Below are 8,664 nucleotides of genomic sequence, written 5' to 3' on the forward strand. Positions count from 1 at the left end.
GGTATATACATGTGGGTATTATACACAGGTGCAGCGGTATATACACGTGGGCATTATACACTGGTGCAGCGGTATATACACGTGGGCATTATAGACAGGAGCAGCTGTATATTCACGTGGGCATTATACACAGGTGCAGCGGTATATACATGTGGGCATTATACACAGGTTCAGCAGTATATACACGTGGGCATTATACACAGGTGCAGCGGTATATACATGTGGGCATTATACACAGGTGCAGCAGTATATACATGTGGGCATTATTCACAGGTGCAGTGGTATATACATGTGGGCATTATACACAGGCGCAGCGGTTTATACATGTTGGCATTATACACAGGTGCTGCGGTATATACATTTGTGCATTATACACAGGTGCAGCGGTATATACATGTGGGTATTATACACAGGTGCAGCAGTATATACACACGGGCATTATACAGAGGAGCAGCATGGTCATTATACACAGGTTCAGCAGTATATACACGTGGGTATTATACACAGCTGCAGCAGTATATACATGTGGGTATTATACACAGGTGCATCAGTATATACATGTGGGCATTATTCACAGGTGCAGTGGTATATACACGTGGGCATTATACACATGCGCAGCGGTTTATACATGTGGGCATTATACACAGGTGCAGCGGTATATACATTTGTGCATTATACACAGGTGCAGCGGTATATACATGTGGGTATTATACACAGGTGCAGCAGTATATACACGTGGGCATTATACACGGGTGCAGCGGTATATGCACGTGGGCATTATACAGAGGAGCAGCATGGTCATTATACACAGGTTCAGCAGTATATACATGTGGGCATTATACACAGGTGCAGCAGTATATACATGTGGACATTATAGACAGGTGCAGCGGTATATACATGTAGGCATTTATACACAGGTGCAGCGGTATATATATGTGGGCATTATACACAGGTGCAGCGGTATATACATGTGGGCATTATACACAGGTGCAGCGGTATATACATGTGGGTATTATACACAGTTGTAGCGGTATATACACGTGGGCATTATACACAGGTGCAGCAATATATACACGTGGGCATTATACACAGGAGCAGCGGTATATACATGTGGGCATTATACATAAGTGCAGCGTTATATATTATATATATGTGGTCATTATACACAGGTACAGCAGGATATACATGTGGGCATTATACACAGGTGCAGCAGTATATACATGTGGGCATTATACACAGGCGATGCGGTATATACATGTGGGCAATATACACAGGTGCAGCAGTATATACATGTGGGCATTATACACAGGTGCAAGCAGGATATACATGGTGGTATTATACACAGGTGCAGCAGTATATACATGTGGCCATTACACACAGGTGCAGCAGTTTATACACGTGGTCATTTTACACAGGTACAGCGGTATATACACATGAGCATTATACACAGGTGCAGCGGTATACACATGTGGGCATTATACACAGGTGCAGCAGTATATACATGTGGGCATTATACACCGGTGCAGCGGTATATACACGTGGGCATTATACACAGGTACAGCAGTCTATACATGTGGGTATTATACACAGGTGCAGCGGTATATACATGTGGGCATTATACACAGGTGCAGCGGTATATACATGTGGGCATTATACACAGGTGCAGCGGTATATACATGTGGGCATTACACACAGGTGCAGCAGTATATATATATGTGGGCATTATACACAGGTGCAGCGGTATATACATGTGGGCATTATACACAGGTGCAGCGGTATATACATGTGGACATTATACACAGGTGCAGCTGTATATACATGTGGGCATTATACACAGGTGCAGCAGTATATACATGTGGGCATTATGCACAGGTGCTGCAGTCTATACATGTGGGTATTATACACAGGTGCAGCGGTATATACATGTGGGCATTATACACAGGTGCAGCGGTATATACATGTGGGCATTATACACAGGTGCAGCAGTATATACATGTGGGCATTACACACAGGTGCAGCAGTATATATATATGTGGGCATTATACACAGGTGCAGCGGTATATACATGTGGGCATTATACACAGGTGCAGCGGTATATACATGTGGACATTATACACAGGTGCAGCTGTATATACATGTGGGCATTATACACAGGTGCAGCAGTATATACATGTGGGCATTATACACAGGTGCAGCGGTATATACTGCTGTGAATTTGGTTATTGTTTATCAGAGATGTGCTATTATCACTGCAGTCTGGCACCAGGACCGTACATCTGTATATACATCTGTATATAGGTCTGTAGTTGGCTCATCCCTGGGTTGGTGTGGACGAGCAGTTTGAGGACCCCGGAATGCCGACACGGTTAATAACCATTACAGTTGTAGTGCCGATCTCCCGTTGCCGTCATTTTGAATGTTGAGAAGATGTTTGTAGCCCCTGTATGGGATTTTATCAAGATTCTGGCGCTTGGGATATGCCGGCAGTCAGAATACCGACAGCAGCATCCAGACACGCAAGGCCCTGACATGTGTTAGGTCGGTACCCTAACATTAAACCCCCCCCCCCCACAGCCTAACCCTAACTTCCCTGCAGCCTCACTGTAACCCTCCCTTCCTGCAGCTTAAACCTACCCACCCCCCCACCCCCTCCCCCGCGGCCTGACCCTCAGCAGACCTGGCAGGATGTTTATAACCTTCCATTCATACCGGCCACTGAGTGGCTGAGATGGCGGCCAACCTTCCTCTGTAAATTACTCGTACACGTGTCACCCCTGTTTTGTAGGTGGCTGAGCGCAAGGTCAGGATAAGGCAGGAGTACTGATGGACAGTCTGAGTAAGATTCAGCTTTGAATGGTGAGCTGATAGTGATCTGATAGTGATCCGATGGTGAGCCGATGATGATCCGATGCTGCGTGTTTGGATAAGTAATTTGATAAATATTCCAAAATTTGGTTCATATCACCTAAAGAATAAATATTTTTCTGATAAGCTGCTGATCCGGTGTCGCTTCAGTGGATTAATATAGTGGTATGCAAACTTTTTCTGGTTATGTTGAAATATGAATGCAGAGGTACAGCATGTAATTACCCATTCCAATTTTAGAATGTTTATTTCAGTCTATTTCCTTCTTCTGTCTGTCCCGCTAAAGTATTTGAATACGTTTATGTACACATTATATGTGATGATATCGAGAATGTTGTATACTATACCAATATCGACATTTTACATTTGTATATATATATATATATATATATATACATACACACCCCTGATGATGAAGTCTCAGTAGGAGACGAAACGCGTTGGTTGTTTGTTGAAAGACAGATCAATGTGATCCTTAATTTTCATTACATGGAGCTTGTGTCAGTTTCAAGTAGGAACTAACAATATTGTTCAGTTTTACACGTTTCTGTGATTAAGTTGTTTTTAATAAAATACCCTTACTTTTAGTCATAATTATATACACTTGGTATTTTTAACTATGAATATGTAATATCTGCTTTTTCAACAAGTTCATGCATTATATTAAACTGGTTTAATAAGGAGTAAGAATTTGATTCTAATATTAGTGAGTCATACAATACAACACCAATTTTATTTAAGAAGTTTTGCTTATAGGAGACTCATTGGGTGGTCTGCCTCTTCTTTAGAACTGTAGAAGCACAGAAGAATGGTATTTGTACATATATATATATATATATATACACACACACAATGCAGTAAACCCGTCACTCCACCTTGTATTAAACTGGTTCTGGTGCCCTCATATAATGGAATGTACACAGTCAAAGATGCGGCACTCACGAACACTTGGCAAAGAATCACAAACACTGGTTTGAGAGTAGTCAACGTTTCAATGCTACAAGGATTTTCGTCAGGAACAAACGTTTGTTCCTGATGAAAATCCCTGTAGGATTGAAACGTTGATTACTCTCAAACCAGTGTTTGTGATTCTTTGCCAAGTGTTCGTGAGTGCCGCATCTTTGACTGTGTATGTATGTTTGTATATTATGCGGTTAATCTTTGGTTAACTCTTGTTAACCATGGTCACAGGCCTTTTCATGCACCCCTGTGTAATCTCAAATTGTTCTAAACCTGTGTCAGCTGCTCCTTAGTAATTTACCGGCTGTCTCAGGGGACTAGTATGCCTTTAAAAGCCACTAGATATGTGGCAGGCATACATTAAACTTAGTGGACATATTTGCAGTTATATTATATGTGATACAGTTGCCAGGTTTTAATTCTTAAGGCTTTGTGATAGTGTAGGACCTGCATGAAGGTGGGGTACCGTGGAGCGGTATGCAGGCTTCCGTGCATTGGCCAATTCACTAACTAAACCCCCATCATTCATTTATTTATTTATTGATGTTGTGAGGACAAGTGAGCATGCTATGGTGAGTGCTGAATTCTCTATTTGTGTGTATATATATATATATATATGGATGTGGACAGCCGGCACTCACTCCAACCACATGAATAAACACTTAGGTGCCTTCTGTATAGGTTTGGCAACCAAATGTAGGAAAGGAAAGCAGCGGCACTCTCAGGTTTTCGATTCAAAGTAAACTGGACACAGTGGTCTCTGGTTCAAATTTCAACGTTTCGATACTTTACTATCGTCATCAGGATAAGAACATAGTGAACAAAAAACATTTAAATAGCCACTCACCCCACCTCGTGTAGACGGACCATCATCGCGGGCACCGGGTCCAGTGACGACACTGCATAGCGCCGCGCACTTCCTGTGCGCCCGGCCGCACAGACGGTCTCCTAGCAACCAAATTAACAAATAAACAATGAGCATATGCGTGTGTTAAAACATCAGAAATAAGTCAACCCACAGCGGATACAGCAATAGTACATAGCAGACTGTAACAGATATAGGCTTGGTACAAAAAGCGCTAAACATAAAAAGAACTATCGTGATCGGCAGGAATTAAATGAACAACCCACATCAAAATTAGTAAATGTGACTAGTGGGCAACACATATCTAGATTATCCGCGGATGGTAAGAGTAATATCTCAAAAAGCATAACCTGACACATATACTTCATAGGAAGCAATTTAAGGGAAGATACTCGTTAAGACCTTTAGGTGCTATGGTACTTAAACGATGTATCCATCTTGCCTCTCTTTGTAGAAGAGCTTTACTCCTATCCCCCCCTCTCAATCGCTTCGGCTCAGCATCAATGATTTTATATCTCAAAGTGGCCAGACTATGATTTAATAATTTGAAGTGTCTAGCCACCGGTTGATTCATGGCATCCTTTCCACCCTCTAAGGCATGTCGAATGGCTGACCTGTGGAGCGACATGCGCTCTTTGAACTGTCTAGTGGTCTTCCCTACATAGAGAAGACCACACGGACAGCGGATGATGTACACCACAAAGGTGCTACTACATGTCAGCACCTGCCGAATGGCTATCCGCTCCCCCGAATGTGGGTGGGAGAAGGAATTGCCATGCTCCAGGTAGCTGCACGTAATGCACCCTGTACACCGGTAGCATCCAGCCTTTCTGGTCAGAAAGGTGGTAGGGCCCACTGCTTTTCTCTCAGAAATGTCATTTTTTACCAGCCAGTCCTTCAAATTACGATTCCTGGTATAACTGGCCATCACTTTGGAGTTTTTCAGCATAGAAAGATCAGGGTCCGAGGTGACTATTGGCCACAGGTTCTTCACTGACTTCGAGATGGTAGGGCTGGCAGTGTTAAACTGTTGGACAAACGGTACAATGTCCCTTTTCTGTTTCCTTGCAGCAACTGTACCAGTCAATGTCTCTGTCCGAGGAATGGCCAATACCTTGTCCTTTGCGGCAACCAGGCTCTCATAGTTGTATCCTCTGGCCAAAAACTGTCTGATCATAATGTCTATTTCTTTCACCGTTTCACTGGGATCATCGGAAATACGGTGAATCCGTAGAAATTGAGAGAAGGGTAACCCCTTCTTTGTAGAGACAGGATGTTGGCTGCTGTAGTGTAGAATGGTGTTTCTATCCGTCTCTTTTTTGTAGAGAGCGGTCTTGATTTTGCCATTGGACAAAGAAATTTTGACATCCAAGTAGTTAACATACTGCGTGCTCATTTGGTACGTGAACTTAATCGTGCTCTCGGTAGAATTAATGGAAGTCATCAATTCTACAAATTCTAGTTCCGAGCCTGTCCATATTAATAGTAGATCATCAATATAGCGTGTGTAGAATGGTATTTTACTGGCAATCTTTTCATCACTGAAGAAGGCTTGTTTTTCCATCTCGAACATATAGCTGTTCGCAAATGCCGGGGCCACGCAAGACCCCATGGCACAGCCTTGCTGTTGTACATACCAGCGGGCATCAAACAAAAAATAATTTCTCTTGAGGGTTAGCTCTAGAAGTTTAATGAAAAACATCAAATCCGGGCCTGAGTATAGTGGACTAGCAACAAGCAGTCGAAAGACAGCCTCCAACCCCCCAGAGTGTGGGATATTGGTGTATAGACTGACAATGTCTAGTGTGCATAAAAATGCATCATCGGGTAACCTCGGTAAGTCCTGTAGTAGCATGATGAGTGTCGTGGTGTCCTTAAGATAGGTCTTCTGTGCCTGGACAACTGGCTGAAGGAACATGTCCAAATATTGTGAAATTTTGTGATAAATGGAGTCTCTCGCAGAGATAATCGGGCGACCAGGTGGTGTCCTGGAATTTTTATGCATTTTTGGCAGTGTATATAACACTGGCGCCACCGGTTTATCTTGAAATAATGTATGCATCACTGGCCGTGTGATGTGCCCATTTAGCACTGCTTCCTCCAATACACTTTTAAGCTCGGTGTTAAATCTTGTTGTTGGATCTATTGGCAATTCTTGATATACCGTAGTATCTGCCAACTGTCGGTAAATTTCATTTCTGTACATTTGTATATCTTGTATCACAATGCCGCCCCCCTTGTCGGCAGGGCTGCTATATTGAATAAGTGCAGTCTAGACCTTATTCTGTTAGTAATAGCGGAATCTGCCAGAGAATTAAAAGAAATTAAAACCAAAAAAGCAGAATTTGAAACTAAACATCTTGCTACCCTCAAACAGGACTCTAGCACTGACTGGCTTGCTAAGCTCACGACACAAGTGGAGTCATACCGCAATGACCTTGTGAAATTTAAACGGAACAAACTCACTTTGGTTCAGAAAGACTACACAGAAGGCAGAGTTTATCCTTGGGCAGTGTTCCCTGGACATAAAAGGGAATATAGACCACGCCAGAGACGATTCAGGAAATTTGCCGGTGATACTGAAACCTCCAGTGGCGGGCGGTCGTCACAAAGTGAGGGGGAAGCATCAGCCAGATCTAACACCGGTAAGCCCCCTTTAGGGGTAAGTACTCGCGCCCAGCGAGAAGCCACGGGAGACCGTTTACCCGAAGAGGACGACAATGGCAAAGGGTCCTCAAAACGCAAGAACAAAGCGGCAAAACGGAAATAATTTTTAATTTGTCGAACAAGGTGTTAACAACTGAAGAAAAAATGTTGTTAACTAAAGGCCTTTCATTTGTGCCGACTAGCAACTTTAATGACTTTCAATGGAAACTGGACTCCTATCGGTTTAACCGCAAACTAAGATTGCGTGAGCACTTCGGGGAGCGTAGCGAGGTTAAACCCATACGTGTGAATCCTTTACAGAAAATACAGAGTACTTCAACATTTGACCCAATGAGCATGAATCCCTCCTTGAGATGTTTCAATCGGTCCTTGGACCTGGCAGTAAAGGATGTGGTCAAATCATTCAAACCTGTCAAATCCAATATGTCCAAAACTGATTGGACTGCTTTGAAGAATTTAAGTCAAGATGAGAGTATCATTATCCGCCCTGCTGACAAGGGGGGCGGCATTGTGATACAAGATATACAAATGTACAGAAATGAAATTTACCGACAGTTGGCAGATACTACGGTATATCAAGAATTGCCAATAGATCCAACAACAAGATTTAACACCGAGCTTAAAAGTGTATTGGAGGAAGCAGTGCTAAATGGGCACATCACACGGCCAGTGATGCATACATTATTTCAAGATAAACCGGTGGCGCCAGTGTTATATACACTGCCAAAAATGCATAAAAATCCCAGGACACCACCTGGTCGCCCGATTATCTCTGCGAGAGACTCCATTTATCACAAAATTTCACAATATTTGGACATGTTCCTTCAGCCAGTTGTCCAGGCACAGAAGACCTATCTTAAGGACACCACGACACTCATCATGCTACTACAGGACTTACCGAGGTTACCCGATGATGCATTTTTATGCACACTAGACATTGTCAGTCTATACACCAATATCCCACACTCTGGGGGGTTGGAGGCTGTCTTTCGACTGCTTGTTGCTAGTCCACTATACTCAGGCCCGGATTTGATGTTTTTCATTAAACTTCTAGAGCTAACCCTCAAGAGAAATTATTTTTTGTTTGATGCCCGCTGGTATGTACAACAGCAAGGCTGTGCCATGGGGTCTTGCGTGGCCCCGGCATTTGCGAACAGCTATATGTTTGAGATGGAAAAACAAGCCTTCTTCAGTGATGAAAAGATTGCCAGTAAAATACCATTCTACACACGCTATATTGATGATCTACTATTAATATGGACAGGCTCGGAACTAGAATTTGTAGAATTGATGACTTCCATTAATTC

The sequence above is a fragment of the Pseudophryne corroboree genome, chromosome 2, assembly GCF_028390025.1.
Source record: "Pseudophryne corroboree isolate aPseCor3 chromosome 2, aPseCor3.hap2, whole genome shotgun sequence".
In the NCBI taxonomy this organism is placed as follows: Eukaryota; Metazoa; Chordata; class Amphibia; order Anura; family Myobatrachidae; genus Pseudophryne; species Pseudophryne corroboree.